The 20466-nt window shown below is 37.4% G+C and overlaps 1 long non-coding RNA gene across 2 annotated transcripts; it reads right to left on the bottom strand.

Moving 5' to 3' along the window:
* Positions 1 to 1032: 1032 nt before the first annotated feature.
* Positions 1033 to 13795, bottom strand: LOC115222838. 2 transcript variants are annotated; one of them, XR_003882757.2, is made up of 4 exons: positions 13435 to 13795; positions 11404 to 11606; positions 9883 to 9974; positions 1033 to 8528 (listed from the first exon to the last, which is right to left on the bottom strand). It is a non-coding gene; the product is annotated as an uncharacterized LOC115222838 (long non-coding RNA). The 2 variants fall into 2 exon arrangements; XR_005003309.1 differs by lacking the exon at positions 9883 to 9974 and having other exon boundaries at positions 13435 to 13787.
* Positions 13796 to 20466: the final 6671 nt, after the last annotated feature.

Raw genomic sequence — 20466 nt, forward strand, 5'->3', positions numbered from 1 at the left:
AGGTCACAGCACAAAGTAAAATAATACTATTTTCTTTGATACCATCTAAATTTGAAAAAGTATACTGCAGTATATATTTCAAACTTAGTAGTATTTACTTTGAGTATACTGTACTCAAAAAGTTGTTTGTTTTCAGTCTTCCAAAAAAACAAGCCTGGCCAGGGGGAAATATTACTTTGTCTGGAAACAGATAAGGGCATCTGGCCATACAATAATCTACCACAAACTCCGTGTGGCCCATGTAAGCATAGCAAAATAGACGTTAACATAACATCCAGGGTACACTTCAATCACTCCTTACCACCCATGTAAAGTGCGAGGGACCCATGAATCTTCTCCCCCAAAATAAACCTGTACTTGTGCCTCCCATCATACGTTCACTTCTCAGCAACTCACAAAAAACAACTTTTCTCTTTTCCCTCACAACTGAGGGGGCTCTTTAGTCTTTATAGGGTGACCTCCCTGGTGTTGGGGTCACAAATTAAGTACCAGCTGCATTCTGTAAAAAGCCAAGACCATGGAGAAGGACATGGACCTCCAACATGTTGGATTCTGTGAAAACGCCCAAACTATGCCAGCAAGGAAAGTAAGAGTGATGATGATTATGATCTGTTAATGCATATGTAGCTGTGATCCCTGTGCCGGTGGCATGTAAAAAGCACCATCCGAACGTGGCTGATGCCAGTGCCGCTGTGACTGGCTTCCGTGCTGGTGGCACGTGAAAAGTACCCACTACACTCATGGAGAGGTTGGCGTTAGGAAGGACATCCAGCTGTAGAAACACTGCCAGATCAGACTGGAGCCTGGTTCAGCCCCTGGCTTCCCAGATCCCGGTCGAACCGTCCAACCCGTACTAGCATGGAAAACAGTCATTAAACAATGATGATGATGTACCACATGTGGTATATACAGGACAAGCAAATGGTTAATATTTTTAATATTCTGGAAAAGTTGTTTCTGTTAGTTTTCCTAAATTTTGCATGTAAAATGAAGAACAATCATCAACGTCAATAAAAAAGCAATTAACTCAAATTATTTCAAAAACATATTTTTATTATTCAATAAAACATAATTTTTAATCAGTCTTTCAAAATTAGACGCAGGGTCAGAAATTTCAGGGAAAGGATCAGTCAATTACATTGACTTTATTGATCCCAGAAGGCCAAAAGGCAAAGTTGACCTCGGTCGGGAGTTAAACTTAAAGTATCAAACCATAATTAAATGCTACAATGCATTTATGCTTGACACCAACCCTGTCAACCCACATTTTTAGACTGGTCCTTTATTTTGTTGAATCCTAAAGGATGACAGAACGAGGATCAATGTAAAACACAGTTAAAAGGCTTGATTTTTTTTTTTTTTCTAAAAATATGCCTAAAGATTACATCATACAATTATGAAATCTGTAAAAAGTCATTTTCTCAAAAGGATAATCTAACTACTCACAAACGTATTCATACAAAAGAAAATCCTTATCACTGTGAGATGTGGTATATCATTCTTGCAAATGCATTCTGTTTAGTCAATGTCTGTGAGGATAAAAGTAGCGCAACAGTAACAGCGACAAGATATAATGGGTGAGTGACAGAAGAGCAGTTCCCCCAATAAATAAAGAATTTGCCAATGCTGGGTGAAGCAGAGGGGCTTGGGGGTGATGGCAATGATTCCTAAGCTACACCACCCATTCACCTTCCCCTTAGTCACGAGGAAATCATGCCATAAGGGATGAAATTAGACAAATTGCATCGATATTCTTTGAAGGGATATGAAACATCCTTGAATATAGGTGCACTGAGAAAGCTGCTGAAACTGGAGCACATAAAGTAATTGTCATTGGCTTATCTGAAGAAATAACTGATCTTCAGGCATTTGCTGGAAACACGAGATTCCAAAGAAAAGACAATGGAATACATGAAATTTAAACCAGAATATAACATGTGTATCTTATGGCATATGAGGACTCCCTTTAACATAACTATAGTGGTTATCCCATTATCAAATAAATCAAGAGTATATTTCCTCCCTCCTGGAAACATGTTACAGAGAATATGAGTATTCTGATAAAGTGCTTTTCCAAAATGATCACAATGGTATGAAGAGTTTGTTAGCTCACTGTTATATCTACTTTGCTGTATGAATACATCAATGGATATACAAGATATTTTCTTGGCAAAGAATGACCTTTGGTATCGATATGGTTACTCTTTTGTATAAATATATACACGTATAGTGAAGTGACTTGTTCATAACATAGCTTTTATGTTTGTTTGTTAAGTCACTATTTCAAGAGAATGATTTACCACAGATATCACAGCAATATGGTTGCTCTCTCGTTATAGATAAAGTAATACAATTACTTCTTTCAGATAATGATTTACCACAGATATCACAGCAATATGATCCTTTTCCAATATGAATCAACTTGTATGTTAAGACACTCCCAGCAGAGAATCGTTTACCACAGATATTGAAGTAAATGTTATAACACACAATTCTTGAACAAAATTAACACTCTCAAGTCCACCAATATGTATAATGACAAGGAATCTTCCAAAAATATTTGAGTAGCAATGAAACACTTTTACAACAGTGTCAAAGCTACAGACGAAGAATTATCATACTGTACTGCTGTATATAACAAAAAAGTCAGCAGTGAAGGTGGTTGAAACCAGTAACCCAGCCATAGCTACCACTGTGGAATTATTTGGTATTATAATTTACCAAATCACACTCCACAATTATAAAGAAAAGAAAAACATGACTTTGTGTTAGATATTGCCAGCCAAAATTATAGCAAAATCTTTTATACATTCATGGTGAAGTTGGAGACCTGGCAAAAAAACTTGTGCTTTCCCCTGTTAACTGTGGTACAACCAAGTTTTTTGAGGCATTGCTTGTATTAAAACTAGATACAAGCTATTAGCACTGATAGACCAGCCACTGAGGCAGTCATAAAAACTTGCTGAAGAAAACAATGGGTTAAAAGGTTCCAGAAGAAAACACAGCAAGAGGGTTTACATCAGGTAGCCAATGGACATGGAGAAAATAAACAAGTGTTGTATTACAAGCTGTAAACTTTTGAAGACTGTTAAAATAATTTTGAAAAGAACTGTTGAACCAGTTATTTTACACAATTATGACCCAAACAGTCCCTCAGGAAGTACAAGTCAGCATTATTGCAGACAAGCAAGCAAGCTAAAAGCAGACCAGAAATTAAGTATTGTAGGCCAAAATCAATTGCCTGAAAGTACACCTTCAGAACTGCCTTCCACTGTACTTCAATCATGATCCAAGATAAAAGAGGAACCATTTGGTAGGGCCAAAGGGAAGAGGATTGATCCAACAAATGGACGACAACACCAAGTAGTTCCACATTGTCCATTCCAATCTAGTCTGCATTATGGATCTCATTGTTGCACACCATTGTGAATTTATGGTTTTTAACCAGGCTGAAAACTGCAGCCCAAGTAGCATAAACAAAAAGTGTTCAAGGATGGTGTGAGTACAATAGCAGGAATACAGAAACTAGAGACAGACAATGTAGCTCAGCCCATCATGTTCCAATTATTCTGGAAGCTGACATGAAGGCCGAACTACAGAAATGAACTCATGGCAAGCTAAGAGTATAGATGAACTTCAAAGTTCAGAACTCAGATCTGAAATACGAATTTTATTTTGTAGCAATTATAAAGGATGCCTATCCTTAAGATGCAAGAGTATTTTACCCTGAAAAATTATGCCCAGAGTATTGGCATATTCAAGTAACAGAGTTTACTATATCACAAAGGTCCTATAGACAATCCAAATGACTTTGTCTATTCTTTAAATTGGATGTATCATCAGTAACGTTTCAGTAAAAACTACAGTGAGCTTTGGTAGGAGTGATGTGTTGCTGACAACAATGTCATAAATTGGAAAAGCATTGACAGATACAGAAACTCTAACATGTCGTGGTAAAAGCTGAAATAGCTCAAGGACCAGTGTCTTGGAAGAATGACAAAAGGTAACCAATGGACATGGAGGAAATAACTAAATGTTGTATTACAAGCTGTAAACTGTTGAACCAGTTATTTTACGCAATTACAACCCAAACGGTCCCTCATGAAGTACAACTGACGGAGGAGTCAGAGCAGCATTTCAACAAAAGCAAAAGGGCAGCCACATGGCTCTGAGGGATGTATAGACATGCTATGCCACAGGAGAGGTTCCACCAATATACTTTGAGATATATTCAAGTCACAAACCTATTAGGGAGATAATGCAGAAGCCTTGAATGAGTGTTTGCAAAATATACAGTGGTAATTAAAATATTATGATATTAGGGTGTTCTCTAAGCTTGGTTCTAAGCAACACTTATCAGGACATACCAAGCTTAATTGTTTAGGGATGAAGCTCAGTCACAAGTCAGCATCAATACATTGGACAAGATGTAGTGTAAACCACATATTACCAGGATTATGGTATACAGATGAGAGAAAATAGATAATCTCAGAAACACTATGTCTGTATATTCTGGTATTCTGTACTGGAATAAGATAAGCTGTGGCAGGTGGCAACTTGAGCCATGTGAGCAATGATGAAATTCGATTTACAGTCTGCAGCAGGGTTTGAAAACCTACCTAAACGGAGCTAGAGAATGTGCACTGGGTCAATAAAGTCTGTTGAGATTGAGGATCAAGAAGCCTCGAAACATGTCAAATGAGCTCCATGCCTAACAAAGAGTAACGCTGATGACCCAAGGTATGGAAAATCCTTTCAATGGACTCGTTACAATGGCAAGACAATATTTATGAACTGTCGACCTTTATAGCAACATGAAAGGTGACAAAGCAAAAAGCAGACAACCAGAGACTCTCATCATTTACACTGACCCTCAATTCCCTTAAGTTATGCATAACTCTTTTGCCACCAAACGACCAGTTCCTACCACCCCAAGGGGCACTTTGTTACAACCATCATGAGAATGATTAGATGTTGGTGACAGAATTGAAATGACTGTCACAAAGAAATAATTAAGACAAAGAATGCATTCTTTGAGACCAGGAAATTGAAATTTGAAGAAATAATGCCTGCAGCCATATGGATTTGCATCATCTAAAAACTTGACACATGAATGTGGATTAGCTATGGTTAATTGGCAAAATTAAGTGATATAATGACTGAGTATTTTATTGCTAATCCAGTTAGACTTGGACATATTGTAGAAAGAGACAAATCAGTCTTTAATGACCGAAAATATGTTATTATTTGCCTCAACAACAGATATTTCAAGGAACTGATAACATAACAAAGAAATGTGTCTTTATTTCTGTAGACCAGAGACACAAACACATCACTACTTATTTAAGATTTCATGATACAGTGGAACATGACTACATCTAAACCAGCTCTAACGTAATGTCTGCCGTGAACTCGAACCTTCTTTCCACCAACATTCTCCCTCTCATTTTATTAAAGCAACACAGCCTTTTCAGAGAATCAGTGTTGATCACAAAGGACCTTTGCCTTCTAATTCACACAACAAGTATCTTCTTACTGCCATTGATGAATACTCTAGCTTCCCTTGTCCCGACATGAGTGCTTCAACTATCAAAAAATGGTTTTGTAAATTTTTCTCCCTTTCTGGCATGCCCTCCTACATTCATTTTAACAGGGGGACAAGTTTCATATCTAAAGAACTGAAAGGGTTTTTACATAGCAAGGGAATTGCTACAAGTAGAACTACAGCATATAACCCCAGGGGAAAGGGTCAGGTTGAACGCCTCAATGTAACCCTGGCTCTGAAGACAAAAGAATCGGCAATCACTCAGTGGGAACTGGTTCTGCAAAATTCTCTGTACAGTGACCAATGAAATGCCTCGTGAAAGACTTTTCTGATATAACCGTAAATCTACAGCTCTTCCCAGTTGGCTTCTGTCACCGGGTCCTGTTCTGATGAGACGAAATGTGAGAACTTCCAAATATGAACCGCCAGAGGATAAAGTGGAGTTACTGGACTCCAATCCACTCTATGCTCATGTTAAACTGCAGGATGGGAAAGAAACTACAGTGTCTCTAAGTCAGCTGGCTCCACCCAAAGGCAAGGACGCAGCAGACCTTTACGTTCAAAAGCCAGACCCTATCTCACAGCAGCCCCTGGACTAGCTGCACCTGCTGAAAGACAGGAGTGCCCCTCAAGCAAGGCTTAGTAACACGTGTGAACATTCTCCTTTTGTGGAGGGAGCTGTCGATCAACACCCAAGACATACGTGCACCACCCGATGAAGCACATGATGTGCAGTCTTCTGTTGACTACAACACCAACCAAAATGAATCTCCTGGCTCCAATACTAACCCTAACCATTCCACTAGGACACCATTGCCACACTTCCTTTATCAGAACCAGACCTTACAACTTGTGTAATAGAAAATCCTAAACCCTAAATAGTCCCATTGTTCTGAAGGTTGAGAAACCTTAACACCCTTGAACAAACAACAAAACTGTTTAAACACGTGTTGTGAAATGTTTCTTCTTTTCATGTGTGATCCATTCTCTTCCTCATATGAGGGGTGAATGTCATAAACAGCATGATTTGTGTTTGTATCTAAAGATTGTCCTCATAAGATGTTTCACTGCTCATCATTAACTCTTGCCATCTTGTCTGTTTTTATTGTAGACCATACTTTGAAGTATGCTGTGTTGACTATTAAATAAAACTTATCATAAGGTCATGCCTGTCTTTTGTAAATTGTCTTACTTTAGTTGTAAAGAACTTTCCAGTCATTTTAATAAACTAATTTGATCCACTAAACCAAGTACTGATTTAGTGAAATGCTGACCAACTTTGCCTATAATGAAGTAACTATCCCTTGACAATGGCCTGAGATCTGTCAACATTAATGCTTTCCTCTTCCTATGGGCAGCAGGAAAAAATGTTTCAACTTCATCCATCATGTTTGGTCAAAAATGCAAATGCTTGTCTTTGAAGACAAAGAGAAATGAACAAATCAGGAAAAACATGAGATTGAGGACAGAGGTGGGTAAGGAATACGGCAGACTCAGTAGTGACCTGACTACAATTTTGAAAACAAGGTTTTATCATGGAAAATGTCGTATCCAAAAAGTTTATGCCAGGTAACACCACCATCTTGATGATACACTGTATATGTGGTTCACCCAACACTGATCTATGAATCTTTCTGGGTTAGATAGGTTGCTTATTAAGAAAAGGAAGAAATCAAAAGTCTTCGATATGAAAAAATTTCAAGCTGAATATGGACTGGCTTGACCATCTCAAGATAAGGAGAGGAAAATGGCTGAAAACAGTGCAAAGAAGATGCTTTAGTTTCAAACAGTTTTAATTAACTGTCTCACTTTAGCAAGCAGATGAGACTCATTGACACTGGTACTAAAAAGGGAGAATTTGAACTGATAGGAAGATCACCAAAGACCAGCTGATACATCTCTTTGCTGAAAACATAGACAGCAATGCTAAGTTACCACAGCTGGCCTAAGGAATATCTAAGAGCCTGTGGTACTTCAAGAAAGCCCAAAGGTTGCCTCTGGCCTACAAACACAACAGGAGGCATGATTGGTGTCCACAATCTAATTGATTATGGTTAAGGAATTGGATCAATTGTTTCAGCATGAAGTACAAAATGTGATGCCCATCGTCAATAATTACATACTCCAAAGACATTGATCACCTTAACCCGATCACGGTTAAAACACTGCTTCTCAGTACAATAAGCATGTACCAATCATGCAATCAGGGAATTATTAAGACTTAAAAAGAACTACAGAAAGTTTGTTGTTGTTTGAAAGCTAGTTTAGTTTTGAGATGTACGCCACAATGATGTTTCCAGATGCTGAAAACATCAGTGAAGAGGACAAACTGAATGTCCTTGAGGCATTGTAAATATCAAAAACAGCAAATTCCATAGAGAACTGTGTCTATCATGCAGGTTTCGAGAAACCAGAATCAGAGCACAAAGGAGGACAAGACCAGTTGATGACAATGAGGAGGGCAACATTTCCTTGGGATACAGGATATCATTCCTACTATTTCTACAGTGGCAGACTTCACAAATGTTGATGAAAATGTGAAAACCACTTAACCACAGGAAATAGGGGATCCAAAGACAAAGCATTTAGTGGACTGAAAAACCATGATCTCATTCTTCTTCTTCTTATTATTATCCATACTGTATAACAAAATAATGATATATGCTCACTGTCTATGAATATCTAAAGCTAGTTAGCCTATATCTTGCAGAGAACGACTGACCACAGTGATATGGTTTTTCTCCTGTATGAATACATTTGAGAGTAGTTAAGTTACCTTTTTAAAAGGATGACTTTCAACAGAATCATACAGGTATGATGTTTTTACACCTGTATCTTAACCAACTGTGATCTATTCCGAAGCCTGAAAATGTGGCAAATTCCTTTCGAAAGCTGTCCAAGTTTAACGAGAATGCAAAGAGAGATGTTTTGCAAATAATCTCACCCAGAGCAAATATTGTTTCTGCCAATGTCATTAGATATTCTGAAAGAATAGAAAAATAATATAAGACATAGAGGAGAAATAAAAGGTAGAGATTAAACAATGGAAATTTTACATTTCAATACTGATAAATTTTTTATTTGAACAACTGAATTTCACGATTTATTAAAATTACACTGTACAACTTTGTGTGAAGTCAATGTATTTGCAGATAATACATAGACTTTCAGACTGCCCATGTGGTCTCTGGTTCAGAGCATCTTGGACATTTTCTATTTAGCCCCAGGCCAACCAAAGTCTTCTGAGTGGATATGATAGGCAAAAACTGAAAAGAGCTCATCGTAGATATTTATATCTATCTATCTATCTACATATATATATATATATATATATATATATATATACACACACATATATATATATATATATATATATATATATATATATATATACACACACACACAATCGCTTTAACATCCCTTTTCCATGCTTATTAAATTCAAATGGAGTTAAGACAGATTTTCTATGACTGGATGCCCTTCCTGTTTCCAAGCAAAGCAATATTTACCCATGATTAGGCATTGTCTTTGGAGAATTTTGGAAATGACATTCAGTTACAACAATCACGCAATGTTAAGACAAGGAGACACAAACAATCTCACATACATATATGATGGGCTTCTTTCAGTTTCCTCAATTCAGGGCTTAGAACTTGTCATGACAGGTGATGGTTGTAAATAAGCATCATTGTCATGCAAGTGATGTTTTGGTTTCCCGTCTTCCAATGGGAAATATGTCTGGCCTAGGGAATGTTACCTTGCTTGCAAACAGGTGACTGTTGGTGACAGGAAGAGCATCTGGCCACAGGAAATCTGCTTCAACAACTTCTGCCTGACCCGTACAAAAGGACATTAACCCTTTCGTTACCAACCCGGCTGAAACCGGCTCTGGCTCTTTTGTACAAATGTCTGGTTTTCAAAAGTTCTGAATTAAAACCTTCCACCAAACCTTAGTTCCAATTTATGTCCCTAACACTAGCTTAATGATAACTAAGTTATTTTACTTAATTCTTTGTTATATTTAACATAATTGGAAGAAACACAGAGCATCTCAAAATAAATTCTGTAATGAAAGGGTTAAATGATGTTAACTCATTGGCCTATGATGAAAAATATTTCAGCCGTGACCACACCTTTCTTCTTTTAGCCACTGAATATCAAGATTCACCATTATCATTGTTTAGGCCCAAGACAGCTCTGACTGAACAAATCTTTGATCAAAGACAGGCTGCTTTCAAGAATGCTACTAATTTTATGACATTTCAAACAAAATGGAAAATTAAACTGATTAAAAGATGAGTAATATGAGGTGAAAATAAATAACTAACAACAAATACCTCAAATTCCTTTCAGCAAACGTCAGTTGAATTGGAGGTAAATTGTGATTGGATGTCATGATTAATGTTACTTATGTTCTTCAAGAGAATATCTGAAAAAAAAAAGCACGAAAATAGAAAGAAAATATGACAAAATCATGAAGAAATTGTTTAACCCATTAGTGTTCAGATTATTCTATCAAACATAATGCCTATTGATTCCCATTGATTTGAATTAATCATGCATTATCTCATATCTTCAAGATCTTGATGGTGTAATTACTTAATGTAGAATAACATTGTAGGGTAGGTGTGAGGGCCTGGATCTGGTCAGTTTGAACAGAAAACAGGAAGACAATTTTGGCAGGATATGGCCGGTTTAAATACTAAAGGGTTAAGTGGAATATGAAAAAAAAACGTTTGATAGTTTGGCAATAAATGAATGAAAAATGGTGAAGTTCCAATATCATTCCTTACATTCCCATTCCTATGCTTGCATTGGTTGGATGGAGCTTTGTCAAAGCAGATTTTCTATGGCTGGATGCCCTTCCTGTCGCCAACTCTAACCTGTTTCTATTGTATTGTGGAATGCCCGCACCACTCGCCATCTCTGCAAAGGATCTAACTACAGACCCTAGCCCAGACGCGACCTACACGTCTGTTAAAGTGGAAATATTACACCGCAACACCAGGTCTGAGGAGAGCAGATTTAATGAATTAATGGCAGATGAGGAGTTGGGAGACAGGACCCCGTTGCAGTATTTACATAGACTACTTGAGTTAAGCGGTGGCCCAACTGATGCGTCATTACTACGGAAAATATCTTTTTCCAGATTGCCATCTAACATTCGAACGATTCTGACCGTGGCTTTTGAACACAACACCGTAGACCAGATTGCCATGATGGCAGATAAAATTTAAGAAATTTCTGGCCAGCCATCGTCGCATGGCATGTGTACTGAAGCCCTTTCGACAGCCACAGTTTCATCCTCTTCTCTGTCATGACCATGACGCCACTTCAAACAAACTAGACGTGCTGACACAACGCAGGGATGAGCTATTCCGGGAAAATGGGCATCATTCGCATAGTTCCGGGCTGTGCTGGTACCATTCCAGATTTGCTGATAAAGCACATGAGTCCATCCAGCCATGCAGTTTTAAACTTTCAGTAAACTAGGCTCGGAGGAGTTGGGCACGGCACCTTCCTCCTTCTCATGCATTCTTTGTCAGAGATCTGGTGTTGAAGAAATTCTTCATGGTAGACACCAGTTCTTGTAGCATTTGGCCTCTTCGTCTCACTGCAGACAAGCCTGTGTGGACAACTGTGTGAGTGTCGGTGACGGTGGCTGTTAAGAGAATGAAAGTCCCTCTCGAACATCAAAGCGTGTGTGGTATATGAAAAGAAAAAAAAATACATAAAATATTTTTACGGATTTTATCGAACACACCATCAAAACAGCTGGGAAGGCAATGACAGATACCTATATCGAAAGAATGCCAAAAAAAGGCTGAAGAAGAAAAAAGGATTTAAAGTTTACTTACTGATATAATTGTGAATTGGACTCATTCACATCCCCAGCAGCAATTCTTTTTTTAACACTTGCTGACGATAATATTTTCGTTTCTTTTCGGTTAAGATATGAATAACATTCCGTCCTATTTCTGATATTCACCAGCATTGCCAAGTGCTCCACAATCAAACCTTCCTGTGTCCACTTCCTTTTCTCTTGAAAAATTTACATAATCTGTAAAAAAAAACAAATGCGATGAGAAAAATCCTTTTCACTTTCATCTAATTCTCGAATCCTGCCGATTATCACGGATTATTTTTCTCGACACTCGTTTCCTGCCACTATATCGAGATTAAAAGATCGCCGCAGACATGGCTGTGTGATTTCGAAGCTAGCTTTGCAACCACGTGTCTTCAGATTCAGTTCCGCTGCATGACACCTCCGGTGTCTTCTACGGTACTACTTGAGAAGAGTGGACCCGGTGCGCGCATCTGCGCTAGCTAGTCGTGACTAGTCGATCCTACAACGACTGCCTAGCAAAGTAAATAAAACACAAAATAAATATTTTTCTTTTACACAAAGTATCGACTAGTCACGACTAGCTAGCGCGGATGCGCGACTATGCGCACTCTTCTCAAGTAGTACCCGAGTTATGAATATATATAAGCATATATTTTGGTATTTTTGTAAATTTTTAAATTCATCTTTTTGTAATCCCATTCGTGTATCTGACCCCACGTCAGATTGTATTGTTCCCTCTATGTTCGCCCCTAGTGGGTAATAATAAAACAATTGTTTTTGTTATCTCCATTCCACACACACACACACATACTAATGAACAAATCTTGAGAAGTCGGAAACTTATTTCGATTGATTGCCAAACGTGCTCTTTGAAAGTTTGATATATCACCATCGTCACTTCCGGCTTCTTTTTCAAGGACAATTTACTTTCACTACGAAGGAACTGCATGCGGCCAGTCCCCTAACTGAAATAAAAGATATGGTACCAAATTTTAAAATTCGGCGGGTTTAGGATTAGCTACCCCTTTACATTATGAGGAGGGAAAACGATACCTAATTATATGCCCACTTCCTTGCGTTTTTCAGTATTCGAGTTTCAAACAAGAATTTACGATTCTGAAGGAATTTTGACAATAAAAAGATTATCGGAATGTGTTTCTTCGGTGTTTTCCCACATTCTGAAACATTCGCATTTTTTCCTCCCAAAACCAATATTTTTCAAACTTCTTAACGACGACTTTTCACCGTACCTTACGTTCTTTTACGCTTAGAGTAAAACTCAAGAATAATAATTAAAGTCGTATATATATATATATATATATATATATATATATATATATATATATATATATACTAGCAGTGTCGCCCGGCGTTGCTCGGGTTTGTTTCGACCCTTTAGAATTGGAATTTTTGAAAAGTAAAGATTTTGCATTATCTAGCTTGTTATTCTCTTTAAGTGAACATTTTTCTGGTTGAAATACACCGAAAACTGGCGACACAGCAGTCAAAAAATCGTAAAATATAGGGATTTTCATAGAAAAAAAGCACCCTTTTTGATGTAAATAATTTTTGGTGTTAACATGGTCTGATTTGAATTTTATCTTCTACGGAAGGAAGAGCAGGCCTTCTTCTATCATACTCTCAATTTTGGTCAATTTGTGCTGCAGGGTCTCGGAGGAGATAGTGTTAGTTGAAGGCTACCAAACTTGCCATACACAGACTACTTCAGCTTTATATATATATATATATACAAATGAAAGCAAAACGAGCCAAGCTGATCGTAGCCACTGCGTCAAAGTAAATTTTCTTCCGTGGCCTCCTTCCATTCTCACAGACCCAACAATGTCCTCACCTCGACACAGGAGGTAAATTTCACATAAATCACGCCTTTTCGTCATAAAAAAAAACATTAACAACCAAAAAAAAAAGCTATTTACGACTCGATTATTTAATCTAGTCGTCAATACACTCTTTGTAGAATCAGAACACGAAATAAATAATCACCTGTTATGTATATATATATATGTACAACATTACTTACATGTCAATGGAGTGGGATTGTGAAAAGGTCAAAATGAAACTCAATGTCGTTAGAATTTCATTTTATGACGAATCCCCAGAGGAGACAATGGCATAACTTTTGGCGTTAGATCTTTATATGACCCTAACATCTGACTGATTACTATGTATACAAGGATAACATAGCCATAGGAAGCTGGTCAATAGCACAGCTTCCTGGGTCCTGGTAGGAAATGAAATGAAGAGAGTTGATTGAGAGACACCGGATACACCGGTTAAGTCGTTTCTCATTGGTTAATTGTGTTCAGGTGGCCTGTGACATAACCTGGTCGTTGTTTAGCCCTAGGTCGAAATACCGGAGGAGTGGCCCATGGTGTGTAATTCAAAGGCTGAAATACTGGAAGTGATGCAAAATTTCCATTGACACTTAGAACTCAAATTTTACTCCACAAGTCGTCCATGTGACACCATTTTTCGGATCTTTTCGCTCTGACCGGCAGATTTCTAAAATAATTTCTTTGTAATTAAACACTTTTAAACTTTGTATACTGATAGAATGTGTTACATAAAACATCTTTTTCTCTTGGCTTCCTTGAGAAAATTCTGTAGTTTGTAAGCTATTTGTTGTTTAATTCCTTGCATTTCTGCAATTTCAAACAATCAATGACGTCTATTGAGGTGAAAACAATTTCTCCGGAGCCTTGTCAACAACAATTACTCTTAGGCATTTACAAAAAATATAGAAACAAATAAATTATTGAACTTTTTTTTAACACAGTGAAGATTTTATGAAGTTGTAAAACTTCGGTGGGTGTGTAAAAAAAGCGGATTTGTTATGGCGGAACGTGAAGCGTTCACAAAACTGAAACCTGCGAAATTGGAGTGAATTGTACGCCGAGCAGCATTCCACACTCGCCGACTAAGTGATTCGTTCGTATGGAGTGCAGTGTGGCACCCTGGAGATTGTTGCACACTGCCCAGTCTATTTTTGCATCCCTGTAAATGTCCTCAACAGATGAAGCCAAGGTGCACCCGATCAGAGCATGAAAGTTGCTGTTCCTCTGCATTTTATTACGGGTGGTCTGCCTAGCAGTAGTGTTTAGGAGGGTAAATACGGCCATTGATGATGTAGTAGCTATTTCTGCATGCATATGTTGTTTTTTAATATGGGGAAATTGTTTTAAGGACGCTTTTGCAAATTCTCAGCCCCAGATCACCCTTGATTGAGCAGTCAATACGATCAAAAGCCTTCCAACCGTGACTCTTCAGTCTTTTTAAGGGTACCTAGAAATGCAAATTACACGTCATTATTGTATATATTTCTTTACTACTCACAAGGGGATAAACACAGAGAGGGGACAAACAAGAACAGACAAACGGATTAAGTCGATTACATCGACCCCAGTGCGTAACTGGTACTTAATTTATCGACCCCGAAAGGATGAAAGGCAAAGTCGACCTCGGCGGAATTTGAACACGTCATTATTGTATAACTGACGCTGCTTAAATTTTTTGAAATGAAACGACAGGTTGACGCACTGCAGTTTGTAGGCGTGACATCCTGACAATATTGTTATGCTATTATTGCCAAAAAAAAAACATAAGTCATTTCCAATTAAAGTAATTCTTGTTAATAATTTTTTTTTATGAACGCGAACTTGTCCATGAATATCATAGTCTTTCTTCGTTTAACGCTTGTGATCATTTAGTAGGCATGTGTAAAAGTATATATGAGAATAAAACTGTAACCAAAGTGATGTCTCAGCATACCAAAATGTATTAACCCTTAAAACACAGGTATAAATAGCAAGTTTTTTTCATGCGAGACGCAAAAGAAAGAGGAAAAATACAAGATGATAATCAAATAGCTTATAACACAAATGTGGCTTATATGCCACACCCGTCTTCAGAATTTAGCAGTGTGTCAATAAACCACACCCGGACTTAAAGGGTTAATATTGCAAAAAACGTGTTTGTCCAACACTTCGATGAAGATTTTCTAAATGAACGGGTAAAAATAGGAAATGTTTTTTACTTTTTGTAGAATCTAATTATATTGCCGTTAACAAGCTTCCGGGAGCATACATATTTTGATTTGGTAGTTTTAGAAACGTGTGGTGCAAATGGAATTGTATATGCATTGAGCAAAAAGGAAAAAAACTAGTAAAAAAGAAATTAATATTTAAAAATCTATTAGCTACTGGGACTTACTAAACCAGGGCAGGAGTTAACAATCCCTATAAGAAATTAACGAAGTTCAATCTTTACCTATGTTTAGATGTCCATGTGACATTCTTTGTAATTTTTAAATTTCTTTATCAGATACTTGTTCTGAATATCTCTCTAGAAACATCGAATTTTTCGGAGGAGAAAATTATAACTGGTTTTCAACTAAATTGTATAATCTATTTTAAGAAGATAGGGGCGTGGTTTTAGCGAATCTGGCTGCTATTTCTAGCAGACGAGTGAGTACTGCATTAACAAAGTATTATGTAATTGTAATAATGTTCTTATGGTGTTTTGTAATAGTTTGCCTACTATGGACGATTTTTTTTATTTTACGGTATACTACAGCCGTCTTCTTTGGCACAAAGAATCTGTATGTTTAACCTCGGGTCAGTTCTTCAGCAGAGTATGACTAAAAGCATTCTTGTCGTGGCCATCGCATCTTCAGTTACATTTTTTAAACGTGGTAAAATGGTATACCTCAGACTTCGTCACCCAAGGTGTCCTTCCTTGGTACTCGTGTACTTTTAGGGTCCATGTAAAAATCAGAGAGATAATTAAAACTGTCAGAAGTGGATGAGAAATTTAGAATTTTTTTTTTTTACGTGATGTCACATCTAGCAGTCATTAAAACGAAGCTGTTGCTTGTTATCTATTATTTTAATTATTTCATTATAAATCTCAACTTTGATATAAAGTAAATTTCCAAAACATAATATTTGTAATATTGTAACAACTTAAGTGAAAATGCTATATGGTTATTGTAGGGATCTAGCTTGACCCTGCCTGAGATTTGAAACCAAATCCACCCGCTTGTTGCTTGTCAAAACGAGCGAGAAATCCTCACCACACCAGATAATTGATGAGGAAACACTCGACCCCCTACAACCTAAGCTGGTCAAGGAAAGGTCAGTCCCTTTGTTTAGGGTTTCACCAACATTACTGACTATAGTCTATATAACAGAGAGAATTTCTTATCTCTTCGTCTTTTGAGAGCAACACACTCTTTTCCATCAGCCATGACCAAGAGCAGCAGTTTCCTCGGCCGCAAGAAAGACGATGCCACCTCCATCCTTCCTTTCTAGTCAGCACCATGCATTCCTTACTCTGTCACTCTCTACTGACAGGCAACCTTTTTCTACACTATCAACTACTAACCAGCGAGTCAACCTTGTTGTCACTATCGCTAGAATTGCTTCTGTTTCTTTAACTACCTGTGGGGGCAAACGAATAAACATATGTAAATAATATTTCTTCCTTCTTGGTGTTGATTCTTCGATGTTTACTGGTTACTCCCACACGAGAACCTTGAAGTGTTACATTTACATGCTACATTCAGTAGTGGGTTACATTATATCGACCTGATATCACATCTTTCATCCAGCCCGCTACAGTTGTAAATTGAGAAATAAATGGAGATCAACAGAATAACATGCGTTTAGTTTCAAGTATCATTCAAATGTCTGTGAAATAATTATGATGGATTCCTGTCAACAGCACATAAACTGTTAAATATTGGTAAAGATAGCATTGGTTCCAATGATTTAGAGATGTCACATCATCATCGTTTAACGTCTGCTCTCCATGCTAGCATGGGTTGGACGATTTGACTGAGGACTGGCGAACCAAATGGCTGCACCAGGCTCCAATCTGATCTGGCAGAGTTTCTACAGCTGGATGCCCTTCCTAACACCAACTGTTCAGATTGGAGCCTGGTGCAGCCATCTGGTTCGCCAGTCCTCAGTCAAATCGTCCAACCCATGCTAGCATGGAAAGCGGACGTTAAACGATGATGATGATGAGGATGCTTTGTTCAGGAAGACAGAAGAAGAGGCAGTAATAATATTCAAACTTACATAGTGAGTAGCCTAACAGTTACTCTTTTACTAGTTTCAGTCATTTGACTGCGGCCATGCTGGAGCACCGCCTTTAATCGAGCAACTCGACCCCGGGACTTATTCTTTGTAAGCCCAGTACTTATTCTATCGGTCTCTTTTGCCGAACCGCTAAGTGACGGGGACGTAAACACACCAGCATTGGTTGTCAAGCAATGCTAGGGAGACAAACACAGACACACAAACACACACATATATATATATACATATATACGACGGACTTTTTTCAGTTTCCGTCTACCAAATCCACTCACAAGGCATTGGTCGGCCCGGGGCTATAGCAGAAGACACTTGCCCAAGATGCCCCGCAGTGGGACTGAACCCGGAACCATGTGGTTGGTAAGCAAGCTACTTACCACACAGTAAATTTTCTTAAAGTCAGCAGAGGAAATGAAAGACAATATTGTTGTTGTTCAGAAGACAAAGAAACACACAAAAGGGAGAGGTGGATAAAAAAAACACAAATTAAATAACAAAAAAGTCAAATTATTTCCAAAACATTTTTTATTATTCAATAAAGCATAACAACAACAATGATAATAATAATAATAATGGTTTCTTAGGTGGGCACAAAACCTAACATATTGAAGGGAAGGAACAGTCAATTAAATCAACCCCAAAATTTGATTGGTACTTTATTTTATCAATCCTGGAAGGATAAAAAGCTACATCAACTTTGGTGCGATTTGAACCCAGAATGTAAAGGGATGTAAAATACTGCAAAGTACTTTGTACAATACTCTAACAATTCTCCCATCAACACCTTGATATTGGATTCACATTTTGGCACAAGGCCAGCAATTTCAGGGGAGTGGGTAAGTCAATTACATCGACCCCAGTACTCAACTGGTACTTGTTTTATCGACCCCAAAAGGATGAAAGGTAAAGTCAACCCCAGCGGAATTTGAACTCAGAACGTAAAGATGGATGAAATACCTTTAAAGAATTGTGTCCAACAGGTTAACGATTCTGCCAGCTTACCACCATAATGTTGATAATTGCTTGTAAGGTACAAAGGGAGGGAGTTAATTGATCACACTGACCCCACTGACTGGTACTTTCCTTTGTCAACCCTAGAAGGTTGAAAAGGTAAAATTGGTTTCAGTGGGATTTGAACTCAGAATGTAAAGAGTCATAACTAAATACCACAAGGCATTTTGTCTAACTCTGACAATTCTGCTTTTGCCACCTTAATAATCCTTTCTACTATAGGCACAAGGCCTGAAATTTTGGGAGGAAGGAGCTGGTCAGTTCCAATGACCCCAGTGCACAACTGGTACTTATTTTATCGACCCTGAAAGGATGAAAGGCAAAGTCAACCTTGGTGACATTTGAACTCAGAACGTAAAGAGTCAAAAGAAATGCTGCTAAGCATTTTGTTCATTGCCCTAACGATGCTGATGCTGTCAGCCCGCTGCCTTAAATGATAATAATAATAATAATAATGATATATGATGATAGGAATGTGTGATAAAAGTCTAAAAATTTATTCCAAAAACTTTAGCAAAAGAATTAAAATTTAAAAAAATTTATAGAAAAATGTTTACTGCTGGAATGATATTTACAGACATATTTTAAAATACTTGTTTACATTTATTTATTTATTCTCTTTGTAAAAATTAAAATTAGGATCAAAACTGGGAGAAACAGGTTCAAATGACACCAGAAATTTGTAGGAATTAATGCATGCCACATATTTTCCTTTTTTTTTTTTTTGATTATCTACCAGTATAGGGGTTTCCATACTGAATATTAAGGGTCATCGCTAGAAAACATGACAATCTCCCTCGCCTATCTATCAAGTGGTCAGTCGTTGTCTTCTGTTTAACTCTGTCAGATAGAGTTGGAGGGAGAACACTGGGGTGGGAAAGGAAGGAAGGTAGGAAGAAAGGAAAGAAGGAAGGAGTTGAGGTGGTTTTTGACTATTCTTTGTCTTGACATCATCTTGTGCCCTAATTGTTATTGTTGATGATATTAGACCTCAAGTCAACTCTGGCTGAGCAAATTTATAATCAAAAATGTTCCAGCTTCTCTGTCCTGATTTGAGGGAAATTTAGCTGCTATTTCTTGTTGGTCAAGCAACTCTGCAGAGGTTCTCCTCATTGGCTTAAATGGCCCAGAGTTTTAATAAAAGGCTATCAGCTAGAACCTTTGTGGTTCCCAATCGTGGTAAGGAAGTGATTAATTCTTAATCCTATTCAATGGAAGAAATTTGAACAATATCAATAATAGGTTCTAATTAAGATACAAGGCCAGAAATATTGAAAGTAATTATGCCCAAAGCACTAATGATTCTAACAATTAATCGTTCTTTAATAATATTTTTAAAAATTTAGGTACAGAAGTACTTGACTGGTATATTATTAAATTGATCCAGGATTGATGAAAGCAAAGTTGACCTTAATAGAATTTGAACTCAGACTGTAAACAGCCATTATATTTGCTAATAATAGAAGTTGGAGGGGCTAATGTAAATCTTTAAAGACAAGAAAATGTTCACACATACACACACACAAAAAAAAAGAATAGAATTCAAGCTAGTCGAGCTCCAAAATTTGCTGCCACAAGTTTGACAAGACATGTCTAAATGTAAAATACAAAGTGTAAGAAATATTAGCAAAACTATTTACAGTTATAATTTTTATACAATTATACATTTACAGAGAAATTGTATAGAATAAAATATATATGTGTGTGTGAGTGAGAGAGAGAGAAAGAGAGAGGGTGTATGTGTATATATATACATGTATATATTCATATGTAGATATATGTATATATTTCTTTACTACCCACAAGGGGGTTAAACACAGAGGGGACAAACAAGGACAGACAAACAGATTAAGTCGATTACATCGACCCCAGTGCGTAACTGGTACTTAATTTATCGACCCCCGAAAGGATGAAAGGCAAAGTTGACCTCGGCGGAATTTGAA

Source organism: Octopus sinensis, linkage group LG21, assembly GCF_006345805.1.
Source record: "Octopus sinensis linkage group LG21, ASM634580v1, whole genome shotgun sequence".
In the NCBI taxonomy this organism is placed as follows: domain Eukaryota; kingdom Metazoa; phylum Mollusca; class Cephalopoda; order Octopoda; family Octopodidae; genus Octopus; species Octopus sinensis.